Genomic DNA, 21,302 nt, shown 5'->3' on the forward strand with positions numbered 1-21,302 from the left:
ACATTAAACAAGATGGACTTAATTGATATTTATAGGACATTCCATCCAAAAACAACAGAATACACTTTCTTCTCAAGTGCTCATGGAACATTCTCCAGCATAGGTCATATCTTGGGTCACAAATCAAGCCTCAGTAAATTTAAGAAAATTGAAATTGTATCAAGAATTTTTCTCCAACCACAATGCTATGAGACTATATATCAATTACAGGGAAAATACTGTAAAAAATACAAAAACATGGAGGGTAAACAATACACTATTAAATATCCAAGAGATCACTGAAGAAATCAAAGAGGAAGTCAAAAAACACCTAGAAAAAATGACAATGAAAACACGATGACCCCAAACCTCTGGGATGCAGCAAAAGCAGATATAAGAGGTAAGCTTATATCAATACATTCCTACCTCAAGAAACAAGAAACATCTGAAATAAACTACCCAACCTTACACCTAAAGCAATTAGAGAAAGCAGAATAAAAAAAAAACCCAAAGTTAGTAAAGGAAATAAATCATAAAAATCAGATCAGAAATAAATGAAAAACAAATGAAGGAAATGATAGCAAAGATCAATAAAACTAAAAGCTGGTTCTTTGAGAAAATTAAAAAAATCAATAGATCATTAGCCAGATTCATCAAGAAAAAAGGGGTGAAGACTCAAATCAATAGAATTTGAAATGAAAAAGGAGAAGTAACAACTGACACTGCAGAAATGCAAAGGATCATGAGAGAGTGCTACAAACAACTATATGCCAATAAAATGGACAACCTAGAAGAAATGGACAAATTCTTAGAAAAGCACAACTTTCTGAGATTGAACCAGGAAGAAATAGAAAACATAAACAGACAAATTACAAGCACTGAAATTGAGACTGTGATTAAAAACCTTCTAACAAACAAAAGTCCAGGACCAGATGGCTTCACCAGCAAATTCCATTAAACATTTAGAGAAGAGCTAACACCAATCCTTCTAAAACTCTTCCAAAATGTAGCAGAGGGAGAAACACTCCCAAACTCATTTTACTAGGCCACCATCACCCTGATACCAAAATCACACAAAGATGTAACAAAGAAAGAAAACTACAGACCAATATCACTGATGAGCATAGATGCGAAAATGCTCAACAAAATACTGACAAACAGAATCCAACAGTACATTAAAAGGATCATACACCATGATCAAGTGGGGTTTATCCCAGGAATGCAAGGATTCTTCAATATATGCATATCAATCAATGTGATAAACCATATTAACAAATTGAAGCAGAAAAACCATATGATCATATCAATAGAGGAAGAAAAAGCTTTTAACAAAATTCAACAGCCATAAAAACCCTCCAGAAAGTAGGCATAGAGGGAACTTACCTCAACATAATAAAGGCCATATATGACAAACCAAAGTCAACATCGTTCTCAATGGTGAAAAACCGAAACCATTTCCACTAAGATCAGGAACAACACAAGGTAGCTCACTCTCACCACTATTATTCAACATAGTTTTGGAAATTTTACTCACAGCAATCAGAGAAGAAAAAGAAATAAAAGGAATCAAAATCAGAAAAGAAGAAGTAAAGCTGTCACCCTTTGCAGATGACATGATACTATACATAGAGAATTCTAAAAATGCTACCAGTAAACTACTAGAGCTAATCAATGAATTTGGTAAAGTGGCAGGATACAAAATTAAGGCACAGAACTCTCTTGCATTCCTATATACTGATGATGAAAAATCTGAAAGAGAAATGAGGAAACACTCCCATTTACTACTTCAACATAAATGAATAAAATACCTAGGAATAAACCTACCTAAGGAGACAAAAGATGTGCATGTAGAAAACTATAAGACACTGATGAAAGAAACTAAAGATGATACAAACATTTGGAGAGATATACCATGTTCTTGGATTGGAAGAATAAACATTGTGAAAATGACTGTACTACCCACAGCAATCTACATATTCAATGCAATCCCTACCAAGCTACCAATGGCATTTTTCACAGAACTAGAACAAAAATTTCACAATTTGTATGGAAACACAAAAGATCCCCACTAGCCAAAGCAATTTGGAGAAAGAAAAATGGAGCTGGAGGAATCAGTCTCCTGGACTTCAGACTATACTACAAAGCTACAGTAATCAACACAGTATGGTACCAGCACAAAAACAGAAATATAGACCAGTGGAGGAGGATAGAAAACCCAGAGATAAACCCATGCACATATGGTCACCTTATTTTTGATAAAGGATGCAAGAGTATATAATAGAGAAAATACAGCCTCTTCAATAAGTGGTGCTGGGAAAACTGGACAGCTACATGTAAAAAAATGAAATTAGAACACTCCCTAACACCATAAACAAAAATAAAATCAAAATGGATTAAAGACCCAAATGTAAGGTCGGACACTCTAAAACTCTTAGAGGAAAACAGGCAGAACACTCTATGACAAAAATCACAGCAAGATCCTTTTTGACTCACCTCCTTGAGAAAGGGAAATAAAAGCAAAAATAAATGTGACCTAATGAAACTTAAAAACTTTTACAAAGCAAAGGAAAGTACAAACAAGATGGAAACACAGCCCTCAGAATGGTAGAAAATATTTGCCAATGAAGCAATTGACAAAGAATTAATCTCCAAAATTTACAAGCAGCCCATGCAGCTTAATATCATAAAAACAAACAACCCAATGCAAAAATGGGGAGAAGACCTAAACAGACATTTCTCCAAAGAAGATATACAGATTGCCAACAAACACATGAAAGGATGTACAACATCACTAATCATTAGAGAAATGCAAATCAAAACTACAGTGAGGTATCACCTCACACCAGTCAGAATGGCCATCATCAAAAAATCTACAAACAATAAATGCTGGAGAGGGTGAGGAGAAAAGGGAACCCTCTTGCACCGTTGGTGGAAATGTAAATTGATACAGCCACTATGAAGAACAGTATGGAGGTCCTTAAAAAAATAAAAATAGAACTACCATACAACCCAGCAATCCCACTACTGGGTATATACCCTGAGAAAACCATAATTTTAAAAGAGTCATTTACCACAATATTCATTACAGCTCTATTTACAATAGCCAGGGTATGGAAGCAATGTAAGTGTCCATCAACAGATGAATGGATAAAGAAGATGTGGCACATATATACAATGGAATATTACTCAGCAATGGAAAGAAACAAAATTCAGTTATTTGTAGTGAGTTGGATGGATCTAGAGTCTGTCATATAGAGTGAAGCAAGTCAGAAAGAGAAAAACAAATACTGTATGCTAACACATATATATGGAATCTAATATATATATATATATATATATATATACACATACATACATAGTTCTGAAGAACCTAGGGACAGGACAGTAATAAAGACACAGACGTAGACAATGGACTTGAGTACACGGGGAGGGGGAAGTGTAAGCTGGGATGAAGTGAGAGAGTGGCATGGACTTACATATACTACCAAATGTAAAATAGATATTAATGAGAAGCAGCCACATAGCACAGGGAGATCAGCTTGGTGCTTTGTGACCACCTAGAGGGATGGGATTGGGATGATGGAAGGGAGAGGCAAGAGGGAGGAGATATGGAGATATACATATATGTATAGCTGATTCACTTTGTTATAAAGCAGAAACTAATACACCATTGTAAAGCAATTATACTCCAATAAAGATGTTAAAAAAAAAAGAAAAAGAAATATCATGGAGGCATCCCCATCTCTACTTTCTTACTGTTATGGTTTTCATGTAGACTCTTCTTATCCATCACCCAGACCCTTGCTACTCAACTCTTGAACGCTTGTTAGAAATGCAAAATATTGGGTCCCATCCAGAACTCCTAAATCAGAAGCTGCATTTCAACAATATCCCTAGGTAATTTATACATATATTAAAAGTTTAAGAAGCACTGATCAAGGCTATTAAAATAACCTCTCTAACAACTTTCCATGTTGGGGCTTGGCCACTCTCCACCAAGTCAGTAGAACAATTTTTATAAAACACATGACTGGCCAAGTCATTTTTCAGATTTAAACACTGCAGAAGGTCTCTTGCTTACAGTTTTGATTCTAAACTCTATGGCGTGGTGTGTATAGGTCTGTATGATCACCCTGTTTATCTACACTTACCCATTTCACCTGTTATCCACCACTCACCTCTCATTCTAACTCCTTGACCCTTGGCAAGTCCTTGGATATTTTTTACATAGTCACACTGCCTTTATTTTAGAGTCCAATCATTCCATCCAGTTGGGAAAAACTTCCTTCTCTTTTTAGCATCCCAGGTTCCTATTGATCTTCCAAGGCCCTGGTCTAACACCAAGCTCTCTATCAGTGAAAACTTCTGAGCTTTCTTCCCACAGAACTGGTAGTTCCTTCTTCCATGATTCCAGGACGCTATATTCATAATTTAGTTGTTCCACTTACCTCAAGTCATTGGGATATAGGTTTAAAAATGAGGGATTGTTTTAGCACAGGCAGCTGAGCAGACAGTGGGTGTCATTATGCATTAATTATTAGTTGCATTCTAAAATAACCGTTCAGTCTGCACAAGCAAAGTGAATTTGAATTTGAAGGTAATTACCTGAGATACTTCAATATTTTTTAAAATTTTCTTTCAGCATAATGCAATGGAAAGAACATAGGACTTTGGAGCTTTAAGACTTCCTATTTCTGTCACTTCCTAGTAGTCTGATGTATGATCTTAGTAATTAACCTCTCCAAGTAAGTTTCATTATTTTTAAATTGTGAGTAAAAACTAGAGCTGTTTCTTAAGATAATTGTGAGAATTGAAAGAGATAATTAATGTGAAAGCATTTAGATAACTAGAAAGTGCTGTATACATAATCATTATTTTTCATGAATTTATTCCCTTAATATACTTTGAGCACTTTTTATTTCCTGAAAATTGTGCTAGATATCAAAGTCATCAAAAATTTTCAGATATGGTATCAGTCCAAATAACAAAGGGTACTAGAGGATGTAGACACAGAGGGAAAATTTAGAGAAAATGTGTAAGTTGATGCATTAGCAGTGTAAAATATTTAAACATAAGAAAATTTAGAACAGGCTTGATAGTCGAGGTAACATTTTAAAAAATACTGCAATGGAGGGTAAAATTATGAAAGTCTTAAGATTTATAATTGTTGGCTCTTACTTTCTCTAGACCGATACAGCCACAAATTTCAGACATTTCTAGAAAATTAAACTTTTGTCTTCCTCTTCACCCAGACACTAATGTGTCTCAGTCCCGGGCCCCTCCTAACTGTCCCCACTTTCCTTTTCCTGCTACCAATACTTCTTCATTCCTGCTTAGGGCAGCACACACTACCTGTGCTGTACTTGGCCCAGGTTCTAAGTTTGTGCCAATGTTTCCAATATCTATAACACCGTGGAATTTGATCACTGACAATGTAAATGTCATTCTCAGCTGAGTCACTTCAAGTCCTTACATCCTCCATGAGGTTTTCTTTGCTTGTCCCACCCCCCAGGGGGTCTCTGCAGTTCTTGACTGTATCACGCAGAAAATCACTTAATCATAAACATTCCACTTCTTCTCCATTGTTTTATATTTATGCCATTGCTACAGCTGGGCTGAAAACTCCATGAAGGATGGAATCTTGATATTACTCCAACCCGAGTCTCCCATTTCTTACTCTGAGACCTTGAATGGGACATCCTCGCCCCACTCCACTCCAGCACTCTATGCCTCCATTTCCTCATCAGGAAAATAAAGGTGTTCCACTATAAGATTAGACTAGATGATCTTCAAATTTACCTGCAGCTGGAACAGTCTATGGCTCTTTCCATGAGACAGGTCTCACCTCATCTTTATAAGGCTTCTTCTAGTGCAAAACTGAACTCATTTTGGATCAAAATTCATGTGCACCCCAGCTCTGCCTCCATCCTAGTACTCTGAGAGAATAATGCAGTCTATTTTGCAGACCCTGTCACTGTTCTAGCACATGACATCCTATTATTCTTCCAAAATGGAAGATTAAGTTTCCCAGCATATCTGACTGAAGGTCCAATATCACCAAATACAAAATCATTTGCCTGCAATTCCCCTGAGGAAGGTTATTAACAACAACTTAGTCCCTGATAAATGACTATGTTTCCAAGGTAGTGGTTTATATCAAGGTTCCTAAATACATATCATTTAAATTTACCTAGACAGCCATGTGTCAAATAAACAACAACTGATTATTAAAAACACTCATTCTTAGGCAAGAGACTGCTGTGCAACTCCTGGTGTGCTGAATCATTGATTTGCTTTAAACATACAAGTGTATTTAATAATCAATACCCACCTCCCATTATCTTATTAAAATTTGCTTACAGTGTTGCTGAGGAAGAAGAGTGGCTCACTGGTTGTCACCTGCAACCCAGAAACATACCTAGTGACATGGGGTTAAGAGTTGCCAAAGCCTCACAGAATCTCAAGGTTAGAAAGAACCTGAAGTTCTTCTAGGGAATGTCCCCATTCAGTGACCAAGTGCCTTCTACTAGCATCCTCACAAAAACAGTCACATGGCTGCGTGCACCTACCTCCAAGCAGGGAACACTAACCACTCCAGGCGGAGGAGCCTCCCAAATGTGACAGTTCTCCAGTCTTTCTTTTCTTTTTTTAAAATTAATTTTTATTGGAGTATAGCTCCTTTACAATGTTGTATTAGTTTCTGCTGTACAGCAAAGTAAGTCAGTTATACACATACATATATCCACTCTTTTTTAGATTCCCTTCCCGTTTAGGTCACCACAGAGCACTGAGTAGAGTTCCCTGTGTTACACAGCATGTTCTCATTAGTTATCTACTTTATATATAGTAGTGTGTATATGTCAATCCCAATCTACAAATTCATCCCACCTCCCCTTTCTCCCTTGGTAACCATAAGTTTGTTTTCTACATCTGTGACTCTATTTCTGCTTTACAAATAAGTTCATCTGTACCATTTTTCTAGATTCCACATATAAGCAATATTATACAATGTTTATCTTTCTCTGACTTACTTCACTCTGCATGACAATCTCTAGGTCCAACCATGTTGCTACAAATGGCATTATTTCCTTCTTTTTTATGGCTGAGTAATATTCCATTGTATATGTGTACCACATATTCTTTATCCATTCCTTTTTCGATGGACATTTAGGTTGTTTCCATGTCCTGGCTATTGTACATAGTGCTGCAATGAACTCCAGTCTTTCTTTAAAAAGTGTTTCCCTGTGAGCTTCCTTCCGTTGTGCCTAGTCCTCCCCAGCTCAGAATAAGAAACCAACTTGTGATGGTTAATTTTATGTGTCAACTTGACTGGGTCACAGGGTGCCCAGATTAAATGTTTGTTCTGGGTGTGCTTGTGATTGTGCTTCCAGGTGAGATTAGCATTTGAATCAGGGGACTCAGTAAAGTGGACGGCCTATCGCAATGTGGTTGGACATATTCCAATTTCTTGAGGGCCTGAATAGAACAAAAGGAAAAGGAAGGGGGAATTTACTACATTTTTCCTGCCTCACTACTCAGCTGTGAAATCTTTGCCTGCTGTTGGACTGAGATTTACACCATCAGCTTCCCTGGTTCTCAGACATTGGGACTCAGATTGAACTATATCAATGGCTTTCCTGGGTCTCCAACTTGTAGTATCAGATTGTGACACCTAGGCTTCACAATCATGTAAGCCAATTCCTCATTTTATATATATATATATATATATATATATATATATATATATATGTAAAATTATATATATGTAATTATATAAATGATTATATATAATACATATATAATTCTATATGTAATAAACTGAATATGTATATATATTCAGTTTATTATATGTAGAATTATATATATATATATATAATCTTATTGGTTCTGTTTTTCTGGAGAGTATTGACTGATACACACCTCTAACTGAAAAGGAAAGATAGCAAGGCAGGAAGAGAAGAGTTTATCTATTTATGGAGCATCTATTATGCTCTATTCACATCATATATATTATCTTAATAATTTGTGAGTCACTATAACAGCATGGTTAGAGCATGTCATTGGAATCACACAGACCTATGTTTAAATGCCAGCTCTCCACCATAATCATCTGTGACCCTTGGCAAGTTATATTTATCCATAAGCTCAGTTTTTCCACCTGTAAAACGGATTATATTTATCTCACTTGATGACTGCAAAGATTATCTGACATTATGTATAGAAAATATAGATGACTCAATGCAAAGCAAATGCTCAAAGCATGGCTATTTTAGTAATCATAACAGTAACAACGAACCACACAATAAGGCATGAAATAGTTACTGTGCTTCCATTCTGTGAAGGTAGCTGTAATGTCTCATCAGAGTTCTCTCTGCTCTAGGTCTCCCACCCCCATTGACCTCAGCTCAGTCTTGCATGTGGAAAGTCTGCTCTCCGTCAGCATCCCAGCGGCCGCCTCTGACCGTCCTCTGGGGCAGAGCCATGCTCTCACTGGACACAGGCCACTGGAGGGAATAACTGGCATGAATGGAAGTGTGTGTACCAGACACAATGGCTACAAGCCCCCACTGCCTGTACCACCACATCATCTGAAGTTCTGTGAAGGTCCTCCAGCATTGGTAGACATAAAGTAAATAAGTCAATAAAAATGTTGAACACATGTGTGAATAAAGGAATCAATCAACCAACTGATGAAGAAATGGGTGGCTGAGCTAAGGAAAACAGACAAGAAGGATATGAAAAGAAAATAGCATGAGTGTTTTCAGAAGCCTGAGTGGGAGGGTAAAGGGTTAAGCTGTCTTGTTTTCACCTTCCCAGTAAAGGAAGGAGCCCAATCACATGGTGTCCTGGATATTTTGCCTGGAGACCAGGAATCCCAGTAGTTTACTTGCTTCTCAAGCTGAGGCTGCTCCACCTGATTGGAGAAAGCTAACCGTCCTCCCGTTTCCTTTATTTGCCTCCTACTCTCATACAGTCAACCTCATTCTTACATCTCCAAGCTTCTTGTCCCTGATGACTCCTCCTTTAGGCATGGGATAGATAAACAGCCCATTCTCAGTGCTTTCCATGAGCCCCTGCTCTCAGCACCTTCTACCTAAAAGGTGGTGTCGAGGTCCAGAACTACATACGGCCTCAATCTGCTATAGTCTTGGCCATACTTCTAAGCTAGGGACAGAGGTTTCCTGCTTTTTCAGAAATCAGGCACAGTTTTGAAGTCCCAAAGAGAAAAATTTAATTGATTTTGTTAGCCAAGTCACTTTCATTTAGAACTGAAAGAGGTGAATTTGACTCACTTGGTTGTAACATTTTCTCTGTGTAACCCTCTCCTCTCTGCTCCCTTCCCAATTAGTACTTGGTGCTTACTCTGTGCATCTTTTGTGAAAGCTCTCTACTGCAGGGAACCCCTCCCTGAGGCTGGGCGACAGGAAAAGATGCCTGAAGAGTCAGCCTCTGTTGTAGCTCTCTATGGTGGGAGCTGATTCATTTCACGATTGTGAATGGATCATTATAAACTCAGCATAATGAAACAGTTATTACCTAAGAGGTGATGAATTTGGGGAGATTTTCTAGGGTAAATTATTTGCAGTATATAGTATTGCAACAATTAAGCTAAAGTGATCACAGAAATGTTGCACTTGACTGGTACAGTTTTCTTTCTCTTTTCCTTCTTTGTTTTTTTTTCCTTCCTTCCTTCCTTCCTCTCTCCCTCCCTCTCTTCCCTCCTTCCTTCCTCCTTCACTTATTTTCATTTTTTTCTGTTTTTATCATATGTTTCATTTAATATTTAAATTGCTTGGTGTTTCAAATTCTTTGTTAAAGACTCTGACACCTGGGTAGTGTCTTTAGAACTGGATAAAACACACATGTGCACACACACCTCACAACAGTGCTTAGCTTTTAAGGTATGCATGTTCTAAGAGAAGCTTCATACCATTATATCGTCCCATTATCTTCTGGAATATTAATGAGATGAACATAGCAGTCAGGTACAGGAGGCAGGATTCACAGCTGTCTGGAGCCTCTGTGGCCACAGTACTGTCTAGATACTCTCTGCTCTGCCCCAATCTATAAAATGTGGTTCTTTCTTCAAGGCCAGAGACAGAGCAATTAGGACAGATCATTTCGCTCAGAAACCACTTCTTGCATTTAACCTGTCATGAAGAGTGGAAAGCTCTAATAACTGGCAACAAATACAAATCTGGTCAGGTAGCAATGGGCACCAAGGGTTAGTTTGGAGCATCCATTTGATTTCTTATGTCAAACATTTTCTTGAAGACATCTTGTTCTATCAAGAAACTCTTTACCCCATTGAGAGAAACAGAAATAAGAGATAAAGGGAGGGAAGCAAACCCAGCAGTATGAAATCTTGATTCTAAAGGCAACTTTGTTCTGAACCCCTGGTTGCCTTCCCACCATTCAGGCCATCTGTCCTACCCCTCCTCTGTCTTCACTCCCAACTTTGTCTTGTCTCACATCTAGTCTCCCCCTCCCCCCAAAGGCTGTCCTCCCAGATAGAATATGCTTCTTATACATTTGCTAAAATCCTTCCCTTCGGTTACTCATAAAACTTTCTTCAAGTCATGTTGAGATTCATAGCAATCCAGACACACATATCTCCCCTTGGATAGAACATCTACTTTCCCTTACAATAAATAAATAGATGGGTAAGTAGATAGATAGATAGATAGATAGATAGATTTGGATTTATATTAAATTGCATGTAGGAGTATATAGGTATGTAATCCAGGACACTTTTGGTTCCAAGTGATAGAAACTAAATTCAAAGCAGCTTAGATCAGAAGAAGACATTATTGGCTCTTTCAGCGCTGACAAGAGCAGCATCAGAGAAGGGATAGAGAAACTGGATGTACTGAATCAAATGCTGAAGATACCTTTGCTATCTCTATTCCTCTCTCTCCACATCAACCTCACTCTTTCATGTCAGTTTTCTCCAAATGGCAGGAAACAATCACTCCTTCATTTATTCTTCCAACAATACAGTAAGTCCCCTACCTACGAACCTTCAAGTTGCAAACTTTCAAAGATGTGAACATCCCATGTAGTTTCCCCCCCCCAAAAAAAAAGTGACCGTGTGTGGGCATGTCCAATCATGTAAGTTAGCTCATGTGTCTGGGGTACATTTTCACATGCGTGCATCCTCTACAAGTGGTTGTGCTTTTGTGTACTTTACTGTACGGTACTGTGTAGAATACAGTAGTACAGTATCTTTATTTCAAGCTAGATCTGCAAGAGGACGACTTCATTGAACTCCTTGCTGTGTAACATGAGGAGCTTACTAATGAAGACCTGATGGAATTGGAGGCCCAGAGAGAGGACGAAGAGAAACAAGAGGAAGAAGAAGTAACTGAAGAACTGAAGAGATTCACATTGCAGGAAATGGCAAGAGGATTTTCTTTATTTGAGGAGGCACTGTTAGTTTTTGAGGCACAGGACCCAAACATAGAATGGTACATGAAAGTTGCAGCAGCCGTTCAGAATGCAATCCAGTGCTACCGTGTCATCTATGATGAGAAAAAAGTAGCTACTACCCAGACGTCACTGGATCGTTTTTTCAAGAGGGTAGATAGAATTGAATCCAGCAAGGAACCAGAACGTGTGCCATCAACGTTAGTCGTGAGTGAAACTGCACCTTGTCCTCCGTTTCCTATTGCTGATGATCCTCAGCTCTACCATCTCCCACCTCCTCTCCCTCCTCCAGTCAGTAATTCTTCTTGCCTGTTCACTCAATGCCAGCCCCTGGATGCCAGCTATTGTACTGTACTACTGTGCTTTTCAAGGTACTGTACTGTAAAATTAAAAATGGTTTCTTTACTTTTTGTGTTTGTTTTTTATGTATTTGTGTGAAAAGTATTATAAACCTATTACAGGTAATAGGTTTATAGGTAATAATACTATTACCTATAAACCTATAGTACAGTACTATATAGCCAATTGTGTAAGTTAGGTACCTATGGTAACTTTGTTGGACTTAAGAACTCACTCTCGGAATGGAACTTGTTCGTATGTAGGGGACTTACTGTATGGCAGGCACTGTACTAGGCACTGAGAATACATTAGTGAATAAAACAAAGGTCTCTGCTCTGTGGAGCTTAATTCTAGTGGTCATCAATAGCTTCCAGTTCTACTGTTTCAGAGTCAACACACATACACACATGCACTCATGACTAAGAAACGCACTTTTCTGGTCATATGTTCAAAATCCTACAGGACGGCTGTGGTTGCTCAGGTGTGTATCAAATATCAGACTAACTACATCAATCTAAAAGGATCCCCACTCTAAAAGTGTCCAGCGGATATGACAGCTCCCATTTAAATCTTCCAGTTAAAGTAGGAGAAGAAGCATTTCTTAGAAACAGGGGGAAATTTTTGGAGCTATCTGTATATTAGTATGTCTGCTCAGCTATCCCCTTCAAAATAATTTCCCAAAGGGCAGACTTTAACTTCTCCCCATTTTGAAAAGACCTTGTGATTTCCACCTCCTTGTGCTGCATTGAGGCACTATAGCTCGTGCCGCCATCCTTGCCTGTACGGAGTGTCAACCAGAGAGAAGAAGCATAAACTCTGTGGCTCTGTCTTCTTCATGTATATTCTTGAACACTGCTTGACTGTAAACATGATGTCACTTTCTGTCCACTCTGGGGAAAAAAAAATAACATTTTGGCATGTGTTGCTAACATGAAGTGTGCAAAAGAAAATAAATAGCTAGGGATGTTGAACAATAGAACAAAGAGCCGAAAGCAGGACTCAGTGACCAAGAAAATAAGACAAATGAATTGAGAGGCAAGGAAAACCCTGCAGGTAGAGGTACCTAATGTCCTGGCCAGCTGTACAGGGCAGAGAATATTGAGCACCTGTTACAGCTGCCCCTCGTCAGTGGCTAAGGGACTTAGGGCAGTCTCCATATTGAGCAGAGTCAGAGGGGATGTATTTCTAGAGAGGGAGATACATGTTGGTAATGGACTAGACTCCAGGGATTTTAGAGAGACATTGAGGGATTACAAATTATGTATGTCTTATGAAGCAATGTACTAGATCAGAAGAACAGAATTCAAAGTCAGGCAATGTGAGGTTAAGTTCTGGCTTTGCCATTTGTCCCCCAAAGGAGATGGATGAACATATCTGTTCTATAGTTTCCAGAACTGTAAAATAAGTATAACACTATACCCACTCTCTCTACCTCACAGGATTGTTGTATTTCCTGTAAGAAAAAATAAAGTCTTCAAACTGAAGCTGGCCACATCTTGATGTTGCATCTACCCTGTGCCCATCACTAAGCCCCAAATAAAAAAGGGGATATTGAAGTGCATAAAAGTTGGGGGGAAGCCTACAGTCCTCAGGAAGAAACCCCAAATCCTCCATAGGCATAAGAATAAATTTTTAAAGGCACAACCAGCACATGGAAAATGAAAACAAAACCTTGGGCCAATAGCCATTCCAGAAATATCTTCCTATGACATACCACTTTGGAGACATTGCATTACTTCACCTGGGCTTTACCTGTCTCCTTTCACACACCCTTCTAGAGATGGCTGCATGTCATGACCAGGCAAAGTGATTTCTTCATATGCTGTACACAGCTCATAAATACTTTGGGATTCTGAGAGAGGAAAGGCACTAAAAAAAGATGTTATTACTCCATATAAATTTTAAAAAATCTTCCTGACAAGGTAACAGCATTTGATCCATTTTCAATTTCTTGGCAGCCTCAACACCTCTAGGGTTTTTGGTTTTCCCATTATACACTGTAGCAGACAGGTTAGCTCACACATGAGCAGAAGCATTGGAGGCCTACTTCCTGTATAGAGTGAGGGGTGATGTCACTATCGGTTCCACAGAGAAAGACTGCAGTTGGAGCCAAGCTCATTACCTTTTAGTATGCAGTGCCAATTCTCAGAGTTAAACATAGTACACTCTGATGTCTTTTAATGAAATAAAGCTTCACCAGAGCAATAATGGAAAGCAAACTGTATGGGACTGTAATACAACTGAGTGGTTGCAACCTGCATCTGCACTTCCATGGTGAGTTTGTTGTTGAATTGGATTTGATAAATATCAGAAGAATAATGGCAAATGTGGGTTGCTCATGGCTATGGTGATTGACAGCTGTCAAATGCAGTGACAGATCGGGCTGTCTTTCAGGAGAAACATAATTCAAAGACCTCACTGCAGGTAGATGGATGGTGCATACAGACTAGAGCTGGATCTCTGGGCATTTATCCTCTGAAATTCCAATGGGGAGTATACACTTGTATAAATGTCCAAGTCAATCCCTTTACATACTGTATATCCAATTACCTCTTTTCTACCTACTGAACTTCCATCTAGCTAACAGCTGGGCCTCCATGTCCAACCTACTTGAGCAGATGTTTATATAGAGAGGCTTCACATCAGTGGACTTCTTTACTGCATGTTTGCCTCCTTATTTGTGCTATTTTACTCTCAACTCACTGCATCTGCCTATCAATTTTTGTTTTTGTTGTCATTGTTCTCAGGCTACTGCAATAAGTCAGAATTTAGATTTCTCTTGCCCAGAAGGATTCCTGGGTGTCCTGGGTTCCCATTCAGTTTGAGTTATTCTCTTTCCCTCTAGGCCAGGTATGCAACCAAGTGCACAAGGAGGTTTATCACAGGTCATAAATCAAAGCTCAGCTTAAATAGGAGGAGGGCAAGGGGAAGATGGGAAAGGAGTTAAATAACAGAAGACAATGCCCATGCCCATTGTTTCTGGTTCAGAGATTTTTCAGAAGATGTATGCCTAATTGGAGAATATCTTTATTTAAAGGATAAACATGCAAATCACCTTTATTTTAAAGTTTCTGAATCCTTTAGTCTTGTAAGCTGCTGGGTGCTAAGAGCAGACTGCTTACCAATCATTTTGGGAGGAATTGCCTCTTGGGGTGATTGTCAAGCAATCTCAGGGGAACGGAGTTATCCGCTACGTTCCCAGATCTGTCAATCTCCAACAGCAATTTGACATTAAAAATTAGGAGGTCAAAAAAAATTAAGAGGAAAAGAAAATCTGTAAAGTAATATGGTGAATCTCTGCTTTAGCATTTTCTGTTAGAACGTTTCTGAGCAGACATGTTAAATCTCAAAAGGACCTATACTATTTTTTTTAAATGCTAAGAATTTGACTTCTTGGGACTCTTGATGAATGTACCTCTAGGAACACATGAAGAGCATATATATTTATAATTCAGTAATGGTTAAAAATAAGTCAGTCGGATTCCATTTCAAATTTCTTAAAAGCTTAGTGGTTTCATTAATTGAAATCAGGTCAGTCTTATTTCAGGCCCTAACATTTTTTCTGTGGCTCTTCTGGGAAGATTTCCAACTAGACTGCCCTCTTTTTAAACAAACTACTCTGCAGTAATATCATAAATCATTCTTCATTTTTATTATTATTAGTATGCTCAATAATAATGCACACATTTAGTGTGTTTTTATTCCTCAAAGTTTCCTCTCATACTTCATTTCAGTTTAATCTACTAGCAGCTCTAGGAGATGGAGAATCTATTATTGCTCACTTTGCAGAGGAAAGGAAAGTAAGTACAAAGCTATTATGTGACACCTAATGACAAACAACTAGTTAGTGGTGAAAATGAGAATTGAAACCTCATTTCTTGACTCCCAATACACGTTTTTAACCTTACATCAGGAGAGCTCATAAAATACTGGCATAGGGACAGAAAGAGAGGGAGTATCTCAGCTCCATAAGAGTATATGCACAATTCTGTGCATACTCCCCATGGGGCGAGGATATGCACCAATGAAGTAGATGATGTTGCTAGTCCTTTTCCAGTCATCAGGGAAAAATGTATTCCTAGAGGAAGAAAGACTGGTTATCAGAAAGTAGCTGTCAGTTCTTAGTTCACCTGCAACTACTTTTCCACAACTAGGAGGCAAATGGAGACAATTATTCAGAAAACTGAGATCAAAACTAGGGGAGTGTATATGTACAGATGTTTATTTAATACATATTTTGGAGAAATTATTGTGAGCCCAAAATCTTACTGGGCCCTATGAAACTTCAAAAGTAAAACAGAAAAACAGAAAGAAAACAGAGAAAATCCTCAAGGGATTTTCAGTCTAAGACAGAATAAATTGGAAAGAATGAGTTAACCTCTTTTGCACTTTTATTTCTTTAGCTGTAAGATAAGAATAATAAAAGCTGCAAGGGAAAGCTAATATATTCCAAATAATACACAACTGATCAATATCTATATGGAGTTTCTTATCAGGTAGGGCAATTTATAGGTACTTCCTGTAGAAGCTCCTCTCAACATTCATCCCATCCTTAACCACGTGGTTAGATGCAAACACACCCTTGCTTATGAGTCACCAGACAAAACTCATATTCCTGGCAAAGTGTCTGGATATCCCAATTGGTAGTACTGGCTTTCTTTTTTTCTATCCTTTATATGTGATAATTTCCTTGTTAGCAGAAGTCATACCTGTACATGGCAGGTAAACAATAAAACTTTGTTGAATGAATGAATGCATGAACAAATGAATCTCTAAGCCCTTCAATATATTTTGGTGCCTGAATTAATATGCCAGATCTTGATGGCAAAATGAATATGAATATGAATCAGTACAAAGACATTCTAGGGGAGTGAGAATTATCTGCAAAGAAAAGAAGGGATATAAAACTGTCAATTTCTCTGCATTAGAATTTCTTTCTTTCTCTCTTTCTTTCTTTCTTTCTTTCTTTCTTTCTTTCTTTCTTTCTTTTTCTTTCTTTCTACCTTCCTACTTCTTTCTCTCTCTTCCTTCCTTCCTTCCTTCCCTCCTTCCCTTCTTCCTTCCTTCCTTCCTCCCTCCCTCCTCCCCTTTCTCTCTTTCTCTCTTTCTTCCTTTCTTTCTTTCTCTCCCCCTTTCTCTTTCTTTCTTTCTTCTCTGGCCATGTGATTTCTCAGAACCACAGTTGATGCTATCCAAAATGTTATGCTCTGCAGGTTAGTCTCAAAATAAATTGTTAATAAAATTATATTTTCATGACTTTGGCTGCAGTAAACTCCGGAATAGTAGCAATTTTCTAGACCTTTCAGGAAATAAACCTGCTAATTGACTGGAAAAAGAAAAGATTGGATTCTAGAACACCTGATAGTCTATCTACATGAGTTGGGTTATCTAGGTAGTATTTCAGCCTCCTGAATTATTCTATCTGAACAGACACTGCTCAAGTCATTATTTGGAATTATCAAAGCCTGTCACTGCTCAGCTTCTAAAACCACAGCACAACCGAGCCAGGCTGACTCCTGTAAGCAAATGTTTCAAAATGACTCTTTAGAATCCAGATTCCAAAGCGGTAAAGTCCCTAAAGTGAAAGTATAAAGTCAACAACCCTATTGTATTTTTTTATTTTTATTTTTTTAACTTCCTTTAAAAAACAATGAGGTTTCTCTCCCTAGAATCAACTCTAATTCTGTAGCTAATAGTCAGTTTAAGCAGCTATTTTCACCCATCTAATAATAATTTTATTAGATCCAGCTGGAAACAAAAATTGTTTGATGAGAGAGAGCTTTATCTATTAAACAGAAAGTCTAAGAGTCACGATGAAGGGGGACAGAATCTAGAACAGGACGCCAGCTTCACGTGAGGAGTGGAATTTTGCCAAGCAGGTAGGGCAAACATGCTGCTTCACTGATAGCATTTGAAGTATCCCAAACTATCAACTCTTCACCAAGCTTTCCTGAGTCACACTTGAGATTCTATGGGTGAGGATTGCTGGAAGAATCAACGTTAATTTGGTCAGCCAAGAAAAACCCTAGCACCAGACTCTAAAATTTCCTTCAAAGATTGTGCAGCGCATAAGCTAGGGTCTTTTCTATATGGTTTATGACCTTCTAGGAATAACCTTGTCTCATCTCTGCTTGTTGAAATACTTTCTTTTCAGGAACCAGCCTAAGTATATGGGTCCTTCCTGAAGATGGTAACCACTCTTTCCACTTCACTTTGTATAACTCATTTGCTCAATAACAAACTATTTTGAGTACTTACTATGCATATAGCACTTTGCTAAACCCTAGACACACAAAAATAAACAAGACAGGCTCATCTTCTCAAGGATCTTAGTGCTAGAATGTATTCATACCTCCACTCACAAACCAGTGATTACAATACAGAATACTGAGGGATTTAGTAGAGCTAGGCACAAGATTCTATACTCATCCACAAGATTCATGCTATGGAATATATGAACAAGTACTGCTGGGGCAGAGCTTAAATGATGGTTAAGAATTCAAATGACAGAGAAGGGCAACAAAAGCAAACTAGGGAGAGGAAATAACTTGTGTAAAGGTATCCGGTGAGAAAGCATGAGTCATTCAGTGTGGCTGGATTGTGCAAGTCACTGGGAAAAAGGAAGGAAATATAGCTGGATAGGTAGGCAGAAGTCAAATCAGAAAGGAGCTGGAAAGCCATTCGAAGGAGTTTCAGTTTTATCCTACAGGCAACGAGGAGCCATGGAAGAGTTCTAAGCATGGAGGTCACAGTGCTATATTTGCATATTTTATAAGGACAAATATTCTGGTGACTATATGGAAGGTGGTTTGGAGTGAGATTAGAAACAAGCAAACTAGCTTGGAGGTAGTCCAGATAAGAGAGGAAAAGTATATCTACAAAATAAGATAATTGTAATGGCAATAGAAAAGAATAAATTGATTCCAAAAATGTGTTTTCACCTCTAACATGTTCCAGTACTTACCATGTTCAGCTTGCCATTATGATTATTTGAATGCATATTATCCTATCCTTCTTGAAGTTCTAGGGCCTTTAAGGGTAATGGTTGACTTTTTATCATTCTTGTTCCCCACAGACTTAACACAGTCTGTTTAATTGAAACTTAACATATTGTATGTTGAAATCTCTCAGGAGGCCCTGCACTGTATTACATTAAAGTAGTCAGTTGTCGACTTGGACACTTGTATACTATGATGTCAGTCAGTGACCATGGACAATCATGTCAATAAAAGAGACATATGGGGCTTCCCTGGTGGCACAGTGGTTGAGAGTCCACCTACCGATGCAGGGGACACAGGTTCATGCCCCAGTCCAGGAGGATCCCACATGCTGCGGAGCAGCTGGGCCCATGAGCCACGGCTGCTGAGCCTGCGCTCCTCAACAGGAGAGGCCACAGCAGTGAGAGGCCCACGTACTGCAAAAAAAAAGGAGGCTTATGCACTAATCTCATGTCTTAGAAATAGGAATAGAATCAGCTATGACCCTGAAAATCAATAATCTGACTTTGTCTGTTAGGAATTAGATTTTATGTTAGAGGAAGATAGAGGATAGCTAACTATAAGTTAACTCTCCATCATAGTACCATTTTTCCATCTGAACTCTGGATTGGAGCCTGTATTCTCAAGGGAGTGATGTTCAGAGCTTCAGAATTGGGTCACTACCCATCACCATCATTAGTCAGGAATGAGTGAGGACACACTGGGAATTCAATGAAAACTATAGTCTCAAAATTGAAATAAGATAGTGTACCATCTGTCCTAGGGGAGACAGCATCCTAAATTGGACAGGTTGTGTCTCTGAGGTTGCTTGAGGGAGGTGAAAACAGTCTTATTCTTGTGAAAATGCAATGTAATTAATCCATCTTAAGGGTGATAGGCAACCATGAAAAATTAGTAGATGGGATATATTTATATGAATTATAAACATGATAAAAATAATCAAGATTTACAGGTCCTTCCACTGAGGGCATATACTGTGGTATCAAGGGGTTTATTCTGCTGGTTGCCTCATTGAACAGAAGTGGAACTTCTCTGACATTTAGCCATGATTTCCTGGCTAAACAGCTCTCACTAACAAAATCACATAACATGCTTCTGGACAAATTCTTTAGAACTTACACACTCAGCACTTATCCCCTAAGGCTGTCCAATTTTGGAGTTGTGTACTTATTCATAGACACTGATATTGCTCAAGCAATAATTGGCCCTCCTCATTAGGCTCTATCTTGAAGACAAGACAAGAACCATGTGGGAAAAATAAATCAGCCTTGTTGCTGTTAGGCTGGTTACATCTCATAGGAGTTCACATCCTAGTTTTACTCTCTAGGCCAGAAATCTTATGCTAAGTCAAGCAGGTAAGAGTCACCGGTATACCTCACACAAATGTAAACATAGACCATACATAGAAAACCATGTACTGTCACTGAATGCAAAAGAGTATGAGATGTAAATCTCTTAGAGATAATATGACAATGATCAAGCCTTGCACATAGATATATCTAATGCCACAAGGCTAGCACTATGTGATGTTTGTCAATCTAGCTCCAGTATCTAACAGAGTCTCAGCCATAGTAGGTATACAGTTCAGAATTATTGAATTGTTATTTTTTGTAGGTATTGCTTTTTTGTCATTTATGACTTCCTGGGACAAAAATACTTTCAGCTTCTTTTTGTTTCTTGTTGTCCCCACTTTCTTCTATCCTCTGTGGTGACAGGCACTTCTTCCAAACCAGAATGTACCTTAAATAGATACATGGGAAAGGAGAGTGCATTTACTTATACATGGCAAAATTCTGTGAGACTTAAAGTAGTGTGAACTGTGTAATTGCCTAGCTAGAAATCTAATGGAGGTATAAATGGAATTCTGTAATAAGATATTCATAAATAATCTATGAGATGGAATCTTGAAAATGGAAAGACTCTGATTTACATATACTTTATAAATAATATCAAATATTATGATTCAAGAAATTGGAATGAAGTTTCAGTGATGTGTCTTATTCAGTTTCATCTACTCATCCAAATTAGTTATCAGGTCTTTACTGACTACTTTCTCAAGCAATCCAACACTGAATTAGACGCTCGGGAATTTCTCCTTGCCCAAATGAATGCAATGTTTAGTTAGCCGAAATATCTGAATTTTATGCAGTCTATCCTGATGTATCATTAACCTACACATGGCCTAGATAGAAGACAATTGTCCACTTTATCAAGCAATATCTTTATCAGGATATTTAAATAAGATCCATGTGTGAAACCTCATTATTCTTTGTGGGGGGGCAAGAAAGAAAAGAATAAATGCAGGAGTAAAATAATCAATAGACATAACCATTCCAGGAATTTTTCACTGATGTAATTTCATTGGTAATGAAGCCTGAGACAGTTTATCCCATGAGCTCTGTTTCAGTAGTGTGATAACAGAAAATAGACAAAAATGAGAGGCTTGAGATAGGTGTAAGTAGGTCATCTTCCCAAAGGAAACAACTCCAGTCTTCCACCTAGCTGATGGTAATTAGTACTATTCAAAATAATTGTTTAAACCCCCAAAATAACTGAAGC

Source organism: Hyperoodon ampullatus (assembly GCF_949752795.1).
Source record: "Hyperoodon ampullatus genome assembly, chromosome: 7".
Taxonomy (NCBI): Eukaryota; Metazoa; Chordata; class Mammalia; order Artiodactyla; family Ziphiidae; genus Hyperoodon; species Hyperoodon ampullatus.